The sequence below is a fragment of the Phacochoerus africanus genome, chromosome 3, assembly GCF_016906955.1.
Source record: "Phacochoerus africanus isolate WHEZ1 chromosome 3, ROS_Pafr_v1, whole genome shotgun sequence".
NCBI classification, from domain to species: Eukaryota; Metazoa; Chordata; class Mammalia; order Artiodactyla; family Suidae; genus Phacochoerus; species Phacochoerus africanus.
The window spans coordinates 8,404,388-8,418,461 of record NC_062546.1 but is presented as its reverse complement, the minus strand read 5'-3'; positions in this window follow the sequence as shown (position 1 = coordinate 8,418,461).

The following is a 14,074-nucleotide window of genomic DNA, read 5'->3' as shown; positions in this document are numbered from 1 at the left end:
TATTATCTTCTATCATGTTTCATCACAAGTGACTGGATATAGTTCCCTATGCTACACAGCAGCTGAAATTCTTAATTTTCAAAAAGGGGAGCTCACATTCCCTCCCTCCCTCTTCCTTTCTTCTTTCTAAGGCTGTGTCTGTGACATATGGAAACTTCCGGGCTAAGGGTTCCATCACAGCAGCAGCTGCCGGCCTACCCCACAGCCACAGCAACACTGGATCTGAGCCATCTCTGTGACCTACACTGTGGCTTGCGGCAACACGGATCCTTAACCCACTGAGCGAGGCCAGGGATTGAACCTGCATCTCCGTGGATGAAGTCAGGTTCTTACCATGCTAAGCCATAACAGGAACTCTGGGGGCTCATATCTTTTTCTTTTTGTTTTGTTTTAGGGCCACACGCACAGCATATGGAGGTTCCCAGGTCCTAGGCGTTGAATTGGAGCTGCAGCTGCCAACCTACGCTATAGCAACCCCAGATCTGAGCCGTATCTGTGACCTACACAGAAGCTCATGGCAACGCTGGGTCCTTAACCCACTGATCCAGGCCAGGGGTCGAACCCGAATCCTCATGCATACTAGTCGGGTTCATTACTGCTGAGCCACAATGGGAACTCTTGGGAGCTCACATTTTCATTTCAAACTAGTCCCTACAGGTTGTATACCTGGTCCTGATTAGACTGTGACACTCAAGAGACCCCTGGAAGACTGAACACCTGACAGTCATGATTATTGGGCAGATATTAACTCATTTCTCCTTCACAATGACCCAGTGCGATTGGTCCTACTTTCACCTCCATTTAACAGAGAACTAGTCTGTAAATGCAGTCAGCCCGTGAAATGTCTAGCGTTACTTAGTAATGAGTGAGCCTTCTTAGTGTACTGAGTCTAGAATTCTGCCTATTTGTATAAATTCCCCATCTATTTTAGACACACAAAAAGTTGAATCTCTGGGGACCTGGCCCAGCTGTGCAGATTATTTTCTTTCTGCAAACACTGAGTTGTTATCGTCAATGTTTTTGTGCTAATTCAGGAAGCGTTTTCACCTATTGATCCATCTATCAATCACATCAGAATCCAACTCTTGGTAATAATGAATGTGGCTGGATCCCCCCACATTGAGCTGGGTTGGGTCTGCAGGTGGCTGAGCTGGCTGTGAAGGTGAAGGCAGCTGGGTTGGGCTGTGCCTGGCGAGGAAGGAGGTGAGGCTGGTACATGGCTCCCACAGCTGGAGGCAGGTGGCCTGTGGGTGAGGAGGCTGGCAGGTCAACAGCAGTTAGGGCACCTCTGATTCATGACGAGGTCTGGAGGACCCTAGAGGATCAGCTAGAATTCAGAAATTCAAATTTCACCTTTAGGAGTTCCTGTTGTGGTGCAGTGGAAACGAATCCGACTAGCAACCATGAGGTTGCAGGTTCGATCCCTGGCCTCGCGCAGTGGGTCAAGGATCCGGCGTTGCCGTGAGGTGTGGAGTAGGTCGAAGATGCGGCTTGGATCTAGTGTTGCTGTGGCTGTGGTATAGGCTAGCAGCTGTAGCTCCGATTCGACCCCTAGCCTGGGAACTACCATGTGCCACAGGTGTGGCCCTAAAAAGCAAAAAAAAAAAAAAATTTCACCTTTACTTTCATCCCAAGTCAGTGCATGGTTCAACTGTGATTATTTAAAAGCCATATGGACTGGTAACTCAAAAGAGAACTGAAAGTTTTCTATTTTTGATTAAAAAAAAAACACTGGTACGTTTAAATGCTAAAAGAAATATGTACTACATCTCTTAATTAGTCTTCTCTAATAAAATACTTATGGTTTTCTGTGCCAATGGTAAGCTATTACCATAAGTATTTGATTAAAAAGGAAAGAATTCTTTGAAAACCATTTTATTGTAATATCAGAACTGAAAATTTTTTTTTTTCTTTTTAGGGCCACATCTGCAGCATATGTCCAACTAGAGCTGCAGCTGACGACCTGGACCACAGTCACAGCAACACTGGATCCGAGCCACATACGTGACCTACACTACAGCTCATGGCAATACCAGATCCTTAACCCACTGAGAGAGGCCAGGGATTGAACCCACATTCTCATGGATACCAGTTGGGTTTGTAACCCGCTAAGCCACGCCAGGAATTCCTAGAACTGAAATTATATCTGTTCTTCCATGCTATTGCTTGTGGGGTTTTTGCCTTTCTCATTACACCAATCGGTGAAATTTTCTTTTTTCTGTGGGAAAACTCTGTGGTTTGCCCGTGGTTTTTTCCCTTTCTTTTCCTTCCTTCCTGTCTCCCTCTCTCCTTTTCTCCTTCCCTTTCTCCTTTTCTTCATTCCTTCCTTCTAAAAGACATCAACTGCTTTCTCACTGTCGCATGGTATGTGTCGTTTGCTACATAATTTTGGGTATGAGCTGGCATTCTCCCATGAGTAATTCATTAATAACACACTGCATTAGAAACTATGTATCTAAATATTATACTTGAGCTCAAGTGCATTAAATATAATTTGCAGACTGGAAATTGAAATGAATTCCCATGCATGTTTAAAATTTTTGTTTATTTACCGATTGGCTGCACCCACAGCATATGGAAGTTCTCTAGCCAGGGATCAAACCCTTGCCACAGCAATACCCAGAGCCACAGCAGTGACAATGCCAGATCCTTAACCCACTGAGCCACCAGGGAACTTCTCCAAGCATCTTTTTAAACATGTATGTACTAGGTTTTTGACAGGTAACTGTTAACACTGAAACTGATGAAAATCCAGTTTGGAAAATTACTACTTTATTTTTACCATTTACAGAGGTTCTGTGCTAAGAACTATAAATGGATTGTTTCATTTAATCCTCACAACCATGCAAAGATATATTATCGTTATACTTGTATCATCCATGAGAAAAGCTCAGAGAGGTAAAAAACTTGCCCAAGGACACACAGCCGTTAAATGGTGGTGCTGGATAAAAACAAACAAACAGATCTGTCTGGTTGGAAGGTAAGATCACTTTTATAACCTACATGCATTCTAGGAACGCCGTTGGGTTGAGTTAAGAAGGAAAGCTAAGAGGGTTAAGGCATTTCCAGGGCTGAGTGTCTTACTTGACTTATATCTCTTTCCTTCCCGAAAATAAAACTGAAAGTGTGATGTCTTTTGATTTGATTCTCTTTTCTTTCAGCCTCCAAAGAAAGAAGACTCATTTGTTTCTAAGCATTTTGGCTCTGGGGTTAGACGGGCTTTGTTTGGGTCGCAGCTCCACCCCTAACAAGCCCCATGGATGTGTACAGGATGCTTGGCTTTTCCAAGGCTCTGGTTTTCAATCCTGAAAATGGAGGTAGTAACAGTGACCTCCTCAATGACATGCTGCGGATTAAATGAGAAGATCCATGTGAAATACAGGTAGAAACTGGTGGCTGCTTTACTAAGCCCTTGATGGGTGCTACTGGATGACTGAAATTATTTTTAAATGTTGGCAAATTTAATTACTGGGAACTAGATTTATTTTTTTTTTTTTGGAGCAGTTTTAGGTTCTCTGCAAAACTGAGTAGAAGGCACAGAGATTTCCTAAATACCTGTGGCCTCACGCATGCCCCGTTGCCCCCGCTATTAACATCCCCACCAGAGGGTACAGTCGTGCAACTGATGACCCCAAGCCCAAAGGCCACAGTTTACACAGGGTTCACTCTTGGTGTTGGACGTTCTATGGGTCTGGACAAACATATAAGGACATATATTCATCATTACAGTATCATGCAGACTGTTTCTACTCCCCTAAAAATCCTCCACCAGAGGAGTTCCCGTCATGGCTCAGGGGTCACTAACCTGACTACTATCCGTAAGGATGCAGGTTCGATCCCTGGCCTCGCCCTGTGGGTTAAGGATCTGGTGTTGCCATGAGCTGTGTGGTAGGCTGCAGATGCGGCTCAGATCCTGTGCTGCTGTGGCTGTGGTGTAGGCCAGCAGCTGTAGCTCCCATTTGATCCCTAGCCTGGGAACGTCCATAGGCCTCGGAGGCAGCCCCAAAGAGCCAAAAAAAAAAAAAAAACCAAAAAACCTCCACTGGTGTTTATGATGGTGATGAATGCTCGCCAGTTCAGCCTACCACATATTTTTTGCAGATTTATTGAAATACTGACATATGGCCCTACATAAGGTTAAAGGGGAAAGCATAACTTCATATACTGTAAAATGATTACCAGAGTAAGTGTAGTTAACATCCATCATCTCATATAGATACTGGGGGGAAAAGCTGCTACGTTCTTAGCGACTTTTATAAATACACCAGACAGCAGTGCTAACTCTAGTCATCAGATTGTACATGATACCCCAAGGCTTATCTATCTTAAACCTGGGAGTCTGAACCATTTGACTGCCCTCCTCCAATGTCTCCACCTCTGGCAACCACCCATGTGTTCTCTCTCTCTTTTTTTAATGGCCATGCCTGAGGCATATGAAAGTTCCTGAGCTGGGAGTCTAACTGGAGCTGCAGCTGCTGGCCTATGCCACAGCCACAGCAATGCCGGATCTGAGCTGCCACCTGTGTAGGCCGCAGCTTGAGCTAGATCCTTAACCCACTGAGCGAGGCCAGGGATCAAACCTGCATCCTCATGTATATTACCGTGAGGGTCCTTAGCCTCCTGAGCCACAGTGGGCACTCCTGTTCTGTTTTATGGGTTCATTTTTCAAGGATTGAACCCTTGCCACAGCAGTGACCTGAGCCATTGCAGTGACAACACCTGATCCTTAATCCGCTGAGCAACCAGGGAACTTCTCTTTGTTCATTTTTTTTTAATATTTTTGTCTTTTTTTTTTTTTTTTTTTTTTTTTTTAGGGCCGCACCCATGGTATATGGAGTTCCCAGACTAGGGGTCAAATTGGAGCTACAGCCACCGGCCTACACCACAGCCAAAGTAACGCCAGATCTGAGCCACGTCCGTGAACTACACTACACCTCATGGCAACACTGGATCCTTAACCCACTGAGCGAGGCCAGGGATCAAACCTGTGTCCTCCTGGATGCTAGCCTAGTCAGATTCGTTTCCACTGAGCCACGATGGGAACTCCTCTTTGTCCATTTTAAAGTTGGATTATTACCATTATTTTTTTGCCATTGAGATGTATGAATTCTTTATATATTTTTGGATATTAACCTGTTTTCAGACATACGATTTGCAAATCTTTTCCCCATGCAGTAGGTTGTCTTTTCATTTTGATTGTTTCTTTCACTGTGCAGAAGCTTTTTGGTTTGATGTCATTTCTACATATGAACAACAAATAATCTTTTGTACCCTCATGTGGCAGAAAGAGCATACCACACAGCTTTTAAGGAAAAAAAAAGTTTAAATAAAAGTTGTAGATTTCTGGCTTCTAAAATTTTCTGCTTGTTGAAATTGAAAAAAGAAAAAGACTTTCAATTCAGAGTGAATACATTAGGGAGAGGTGAGCCAGCACGAGAGAAATGTATGTGAGGTGACAAAGGTGAGCTTGCACAGATGCCTTCGGACGATGACAAGTAGTGTCTGAAATAAAAGGTAGTTTATAAGCAGGTTCTGGAGGATCTTAAATACGATAGTTTGGGAAGCAGGGACCCACTGAAGATTTTTGGTTTTCTTTTTATGGCCACACCTGAGGCAAATGGAATTTCCCGGGCAAGGGGTCGAATTGGAGCTGCAGCTGCTGGCCTGTGCCACACAGCCACCGCAACACCAGATCTGACTCGCATCGGTGACCTACACCGCAGCCTGTGGCAACACTGCATCCTTAACCCACTGAGTGAGGCTGGTGATCGAACCTGCGTCCTCACGGACTCTATGTTAGGTTCTGAACCCATGGATCCACCTTCTCACTGAAGGTTTCTGAACACAGATGAGGCATGATTCCATTGGTATTTTAGGTGGAATCACTTAGGGATTGACTATTGACTGCATGTTTCCTATGTGCCAGCTACAAAGCGAAGTAACTTGAGGAAACCATCCTGAGTCAAAGCGGATGCAGGCTCTGCGGTAAGAACCTCCAAGGTGGCTCTGATGATCCCGGGTAGTCACCCCCTTGAGTGTGGGCTGAATCCAGTGACTCAGCTCTAATGACGAGACTAGAACAGCAGTAGGGGAGGCCATTTCAAAGGGTGGCTTGCACAGAGATTGGGACTTGCAGCTTGTTCACACTCGCTGCTCTTTCTTGCCAACTTCCTCACCCTGGGAGAAGCCAGTTCTCGGGTGGTGAGCTGCCTTGTGAAGACGTCCCCTTGGCAGGGGCTAAGCAGGGTCTCCAGCCAACAGCCAGAGAAGAACTGTATCCCTCAATCCAAGAGCCCATCAGGAACTGAGTTTCGCCCACAATCCCATGTGTGAGCTGCAAGGGGACCCTCCCCCAGTGAAGCCTTCCCATCAGGCGGTTCCCCAGCCTACAGTTTAACTGCGCTTTGAGCTAGAGGCAGCCACTAAAGCCATGTCCAGATTCCACTCTGATACTAACTGCAAAAATCACTCTTGTTTTTAGCAGCTACATTTTGGGATAATTTGTGATTCAGAAATGGATAACTAATATGGTCTCTGTCCTCATGGAACTTACAGCCCGAGGAAGGGGAATTTAAAATGTTATTTAAATATGATACCAACTGGTGTGGCATCACAGCTGTGTCAAGCATGGTGGGGGAGAGATGCCTGAAACTAATAGGCCATATCATGGGATAGGCTGATTTTGTGTACCAGGAGCCAGGCCTTCTTGGGAAATGATGGGTAAGCTGGGATTTGGAGAGTACACTGCATTAACGTGACAATCTGGGGGAGGAAAAGCATTTCTGGCTGTAGGGACAGCATGGACACATCTTTCATGAAAGGAGGAATCTTGAAGTGTGTGCAGGGCTGACAAAACAAGCGAGCCTGCAGCCCAGATGAGGCTGGAGGGGGCGGCAGGGACTAGCCCCGCAGCATCTCATGGGTCATGTTAAGGAGTTCAGTCTCCACTCTCAGCCCCATGAGAAGTGTTCTAGCAAGGGGGTGGCAAGCTCACAGGTCCACTTGTAAAAGTTTAGGAGTTCCCCTTGTGGCTCAGTGGGTTAAGAACCCGGCTAGTATCCATGAGGATGTAGGTTCAGTCCCTGGCCTCACTCAGTGGGTTAAAGATCTGGTGTTGCTGGGGCTGTGGCATAGGCTGGCAGCCGCAGCTCCGATTCAACCCAGAACTTTCATATGCCACAGGTGTGGCCCTAAACAGAAAAAAAAAAAAAAAAAGTTTGCCCCAGCAGTGAAGGAGACGGATTGCACAAGGACCAGAGCGGATGCAGAGACCCGCTCAGAGGTACTGCAATGGTTCGATGGAGGATGGACTGGATGGGTGTCCGTGGGGGGATGAAGGTGTGTGGACAGTCTTGAGAGATTCCTAAGCAGCGAAATTGGTAGGACTTGTTGACAGTTTGGACAGGAGGGTGGGGAGGAAGGAAGTGTCAAACACTGACTCAATGCTTTTAACCAGGGAAACCGGAGAAGAGAAGCTATTCGGTTCTCTGGGGAAGGGGTCATGGAGACTGAGTCAGGGACGGCAGGCCTGGCAGAAGGACCCCGGGGCCTTGTAGAAGAAACATCAATAGGATTTAGCAACTGATTGGCTGCTGGGTAAAGGCCTTGTGGGAAAAAGAAGAATCTAGAAGGACATCATCCCCCGATGGCCTTTTTTTTTTTTTTTTGGGTGTCTCTGTCTTGCACATGTCTTGAACTCTATCCTGACCATATCATGTGAACCACCTCAAGCTATCCTTTTATACAGAAGTGAGCTGGTCTGTGAATGGTCAGAGGGAAGTAGCACAAACAGAGAATAACAGAGCTTTTCGACATCCACAAAGTATGTTATCGAAGCCAAAGGGGGAAAGGTACTATTTTAACGAATCCATTAGACACACTTTGGAACTCACTGCAGCCACAGAAACTGATGGGAATGAGCTGAGTGATAAAGAAAACCATGTTCCTACTTGAACAGGATTGTGCTGATCCTGCAGTTAGAATTCTTAGTCTAAATGGATTTGAGGAGTTCCCGTCATGGCTCAGCAGAAACAAATCCGACTGGCATCCATGAGGACACAGGTTTGATCCCTGGCCTCAGTGGGTTAAGGATCCGGCGCTGCTGTGAGCTGTGGTGTAGGTTGCAGATCAGACGCGGCTCAGATCCTGCGCTGCTGTGGCTGTGGTGTAGGCCAGCAGCTGTACCTCTGATTCAACCCCTAGCCTGGGAACCTCCATGTGCCACGGGGGCCGCCTTAAAAAAAAAGAAATGGATTTGAATGCAACTAAATGATTTTGATTTGGGTGGACCTGGGTGCACCCACTGTAAACCTGGATACATTTCTATATACATATGGGATCAAAGACTAGATATAGAATATACACTACTTATATAGTGCATAATATGCCAATATCTAATATAACATAATTACTATATTATATACTACGTAGGCGGTGTATATTGTAAGTAAATTATGTTACTGTGTAATTTTTATTTATTGAGTTGTAATGTACATAAGCGAATGGAGGATGGTAGGTGCCTATACCAGATCCTTCACATCTTTAGTAATCACTCGACCCATCTGGCATCTGCACAAGCTTTAGAAACATCCGCTACACCGCGGTGTCAGGTGTCAGGTGTCAGGCTGCAGGATAGCACAGCCTGGCAAAGAAGGCCACCCCCCCACAACCGCATTCAATCTGGTTGAGATTAAGAACCTACGTGCATGTGCTGCTGCATTTTTTGTTTGTTTGTTTGTTTGTCTATTTGCTATTTCTTGGGCCGCTTCCGCGGCATATGGAGGTTCCCAGGCTAGGGGTCCAATCAGAGCTGTAGCCGCCGGCCTACGCCAGAGCCACAGCAACGCGGGACCGAGCCACGTCTGCAACCCACACCACAGCTCACGGCCACGCCGGATCGTTAACCCACTGAGCAAGTGCAGGGACCGAACCCGCAACCTCATGGTTCCCAGTCGGATTCGTTAACCACTGCGCCACGATGGGAACTCCTGCTGCTGCATTTAAGCACAGAGGCCCTCTGCATTTCAACTCACCCCTCTACATTTTTGTTCAAAGAAATTAGGCTTGTAAATACTTGAGACAATTTTAACAACAAAGAAAGGCCCTCCATCCTGCTTTTGAGACAAGACAGACAGCACAGAACAGGACAGACGGCTGCAATAGTGTCCCGACTGGTCTCTCAGCTCCACGCTGGCCCTCCCACAATGCATTCTCTGCACCACTGTCAGAGCCATCTTTTCAAAAACCAGCTCAAGCCACTGTGTCTTCACCCCCTCTACAGCAGCTTCCCATGTGGCTTGAAACAAAATCCAAACTCCTTACAACGGTCTATGGGAACCGGACCACTGCCTGCCTCTGCATCCCTTTCCTGCCTCTCTGCATCTCTTTTTGCTCTCCCCGTTGCTCCTGATTGAATGCACCAGCTTTGTGTCTCTGCCCTTAGTGGTCAGGCCTCCCCCTGCCAGAGGGCCTTTGCAATTGCTGTTCTCTTTGCCAGCAACACACTTTCCCAGGGCTGGCTTCTTCTCATGCGAGTCCAGGCTCAGATGGAATCTCACCTGAAGCCTCCTCTTTACGCCTCTGGCCCTCTCTCCCATGACACTGTTTTATTACTACAGAAGCACTCGTACCATTTCCTGAAACTTCCTTACATAGCCGGGTGTGTGCACTGGGTTTTGGCTGTCTCTCTCTCTCTTAGGTGCCAGCACCGTAACGGCCGTGTCCTTCTCAGTGTCCTTCCGCGCTGTATCTCCAGATCTTATGACACTGCCTGGCACTTAGGTGCTCAAAACTTTTTTTTAAATGGGCTTCTTGAATGGCTTGGCTCACACCGCTCTGAACACTAAAGACTAGTTTTAGGTACTTCATGATGACTGTTCTCCTAGGTAAAGATTTTACCGTATTCAAATTCATTGCTACAGGCACAATCCACACGTTACAGACAGAACCAGGCATGACTGGCAGCCCAGTCCATGACTCAGTGGGATGGGCCAGGGCAGCAATTAGTTACACGTTCCAGTGAGGTGCAGTACTGGCCAAGCAGCTCCTCCCAAGGCCTAAGTTAGCTATTTTTAAAACAGTTTTATGAAGACATAATGTGTATACAACTCACCTATTTGAAAGTGTATAGCCTGACGGTTTTTTAGGATACTTACAGCATCGGGCAACCATCACCACTATCTATATCCGGAACATTTTCATCATCTTAAGAGGAAACCGCTTCCTCATCAGCACGCATTCCCCATTTCTCCCCAGTCCCGCCTCCCTGTCTCTCTGGATCTGCCTGTTCCGCACTCTTCATATAGAGAAAAATACACAATGTGTGATCCTTTGTGATGGGCTTCTTTTACTTACCTTAATGTTTTCAAGATCCATCCATATTTGTCTGTTCATTTGTTCTGGCCGTGCCCGTGGCATGGAAACGTTCTCTGGGTCAGGGATGGAACCTGTGTCACAGCAGCCTCTGCAGGGACAATGTTCGATCCTTAACCCACTGAGCCACACGGGAACTCCAGGATCCAACCGTGTTGTAACTGTGTCCATACCTTATTCCTTTCCATTGCCAGATATCGCATCTTACTCATCCATTCATCCGCTGAATGGATATCAGAGTTATTTCCATTTCTGGGCTATTACGAATATATGCTTTCAATCATCTTGGGAACATACTCAGGCGTGGAATATCTCTGTGTTTATCCTTTTGAGGAACTGCCAGCCTGTTTTCCAAAGGGACTGCACCACTTTACAGTGGCGCATTAGCTCTTGAGAGCCGGTCAGCTCAGCCAGCAACACAGCTCATGGAAGAGCCAGCCACCAGGATGCTGGGAGGGCTGGTGAAGGAAGTGGCGGTCCCTGCTCAACAAAAACCTGATTGTTGTAATGTGAATGGAGATTTGATGATATAACAAAGTGTTTCCCTGTTTGTGGTCTGGGAGAGGGTTTTAGTGGCACAGGGACAGGCATTAATCACTAAGAATCCCAAAGTGAGGACATAATGGTCTTTTCATTGTCCGGTCCATCCTCATGATTGCCCAAGGAAGAAAGCCTCAGTGTGACGCTAATATGTCTTTAGCACCTCTCTAATACTTGCAAATCTCCCTTTGGAACCAAGAGGGAGCAGGTCACCCGCTCATCAGAGCCTTCCACGGGCCACACTATTTAGCTGGAATTTAGCATTCTATTTTTTTTTAATTATTTTTAAAAATGCTTACCGTCCACTTATGGAATATGGCATTGAATTTTTCACTTATAACCATGATACAGTGTTTTCTTTTACATGTTTTATTGGCAGTGGAACACCGTTTAAAAAAATAAGCCATGGTAATAATCTTACGCGGACCATGAAGGAATTTAAAAACAATAAAGGCTCTTAGCAGTGTTAACGGCTAAGTATTTTTTGATGTGTTTACAATGGGACACTCCCAGCTTTAAGAATTTTAGACCTGAGCAACTTTGGTCGATACTCACAGCGCTCCTCCTTCAGATGAGGAAACTCAGGCTCAGTACCTTGCTCACATCACACAGATAGCGAGTGGCAGAGCTGTGATTTGCACCCAGGCAGTCGGGACCGTGCCTCTTGTTATGAAAGCGGCATGTGAGTGACAGATGCTTGGAAAGCCCAGGGTTGGTGATGCATTTGGAGGGCCGCCAGCTCGCAATGGCTTCTGAACTGCCTTTTCCCCACCCCCTTCCCTGGGGTGGGGTCTGCAGGCACCTGGCCTGAACTAAAAGGCCACATTCTTCCCACTACTGTTGAGTGAATCAGGGGCAAGAATTGATGCAGGCTGGGAAAATCCAGCTCCTTCCTGAGAATGTGGAGTGAGTGCTGAAAAAGATGTGATCCCCACATGGCACTGAAATATATGCCAAACAGGGAGCTGTGAGCATCCGATGGAGCCAGTCTATAAGAAAGAGGAAATGAAGATGTGTGCGGAGAAGCAAAGTTGAGAGATGGGACCTTCATGGGCTCCCAGGGCTTCCTCTTCTTAATCCTGGGCCTTCCTGATGCCAAGTCAGGCTCTTAGTCCTGGAGTGTCTGTCTGTGTCCTTTAATAAATGCTCTCCCTTTTTTTTGGGGGGGGGGGGCTGCACCCTTAGCACATGGAGGTTCCCAGGCTCTGGGTCAAATCAGAGCTGCGTCTGTGACCTACACCCCAGCTCACGGCAATGCCGGATCCTTAACCCACAGGGTGAAGCTAGGGATTCAACCTGCATTACTGCTGAGCCACAATGGGAACTCCCCCCCTTTCAAGCTAAGCTCGCCAGAGCAGGTTTCTGCTTCTTTTAATGAAAACAAATTTTCATAAGAAATGCAAACGACACGTGGATGCAAAAGGGGAAAGTAAGGAAATCAAGATTTACAGGAGGAGCTTTCAGGAAATGAAACGAGTATCCTCAAGAGTAGACCATTCATTCATTCATTCATTCACCCCAGCTAGTATAGGTCGGGCACCTCTCATATGCCAGGCACCCTTGCCAACCCCAGTAACACCAGTGCTGAATGTGACAGAAAGGCCTGCACTCTCAGGCAGCTTCTCTTCTAGGTGAGTCAAGAGATTCCTGAGGTCCATACATGTGCACTGGCAACAGTGAATCACCTTAGATTTTCTTGGTTGGAAAATGATCTGAGTAGGCCTCCATTTTAGGAGAATGACTCTGTTAGACATGTTTACAAGAAATGGTGAGGACGCTAGGGGCAGGAAAAGGGGCAAGATTCTGATCAGAGATGGAGGAACTCTATGATACAATCTTATCAGAGGCAGCAGAGCAGCAGTAAAATATATGACATGCTTATCCTGTGCCAGGCACTGTCCTAGGGACTTTACTTTCACCATCTCAACGTAGCCTCACAAACCTAAACGTTATGATCCATATTTCAGATAAGTTCTCCAGTTAAAGGAAAAATCAAAATGGAAAGGACAGTCTAACTAGAACTGAACCAGGAGAACTGAGTGTTGTACATGAAGATCCATGGGATGAAAGACAAAGCAGTCTTCAGAGGGAAATGCATAGCTTCAAATTGCATTTGCTAGGAAAAAAAAAAAAAGATGTATATACATAGAAGGTAATAAACATTTTAACTCAAGAGATGTGGAAAGAAAAACAAAATAATTTCAAAAAGGAATGAAAAAAGCAATGAGTAAAGTCAAATGCAAAAACTGGTAAAAAGAGAACCCCCCAAAAGGGGGGATTGATTATTTCACAGATGAGGAGGCTGTTAAGTAAGTCCTCCAAGGCTGGTACTTACCAAGGGGCAGGGGAACTGAGACTTGAACCTGGATCTCTTTAGACTTCAGGGCATGAGTTCTTAACTACAGTGGGTTTGGGGTATATGGCCTTGCAGATGATGACCAGTCTTCTTTCGTGTAAGTCTGATAGAAAATCCACTTTATTTGACTCCAGATGGCCCCTTCAGCCAGCCCTGGTACACGAGAAATAACTGCTCAGAGAGGGACTCCTAGATGGGGAATTTCACTTTGCTCAGGCAGCCTAATCTGGGGAAGTGACCAGACTGTGACTTCACTTATCAATAGTTCTGCACGAGAAAAGAGCAATTCTAGGTTGTCAGCTGCCTGCTGAACTCATAGGGAGACCAACCTATGAGAAGGTGGTTCTGACTAATTTGGGATTTTCCTAGTTTTAGCACTGAAATTTCCACCTCTAGGGGAACTCCTCAATCCTGAGCAAACTGGGATGGTTGGTCACCTTTAGTAGATTACCCCCAAGGCTTGGGAATTCCAGAATATTCTGAGGGTAGAGTCCTGAGCATCTGGGCTGGTGGTCCTCAAGGGCAGACTAAGCATGAGCTGCACAGCATCCCTGAAGCACCTGTTACACATGAGGATACCTGGTCTCCTTTCAGACCAGCTAATGAAGGACTGACTGGGGGTGTGGCCCAAGAACCTGCTTTTTTCCGCAGGGGTTTTAAATGTACGCTTAAGTTTGGAGAACCAAGCCTCTCGAATCACAGAATCCCGAGACGGAGCTTATGGGAACAGTCACTGTGGTCAGGAATGTGGGGTGAAAAGAAGGAAATAGAGAGAAGCTGGGCTTCAGAGATGAGTAGGCACCTGAC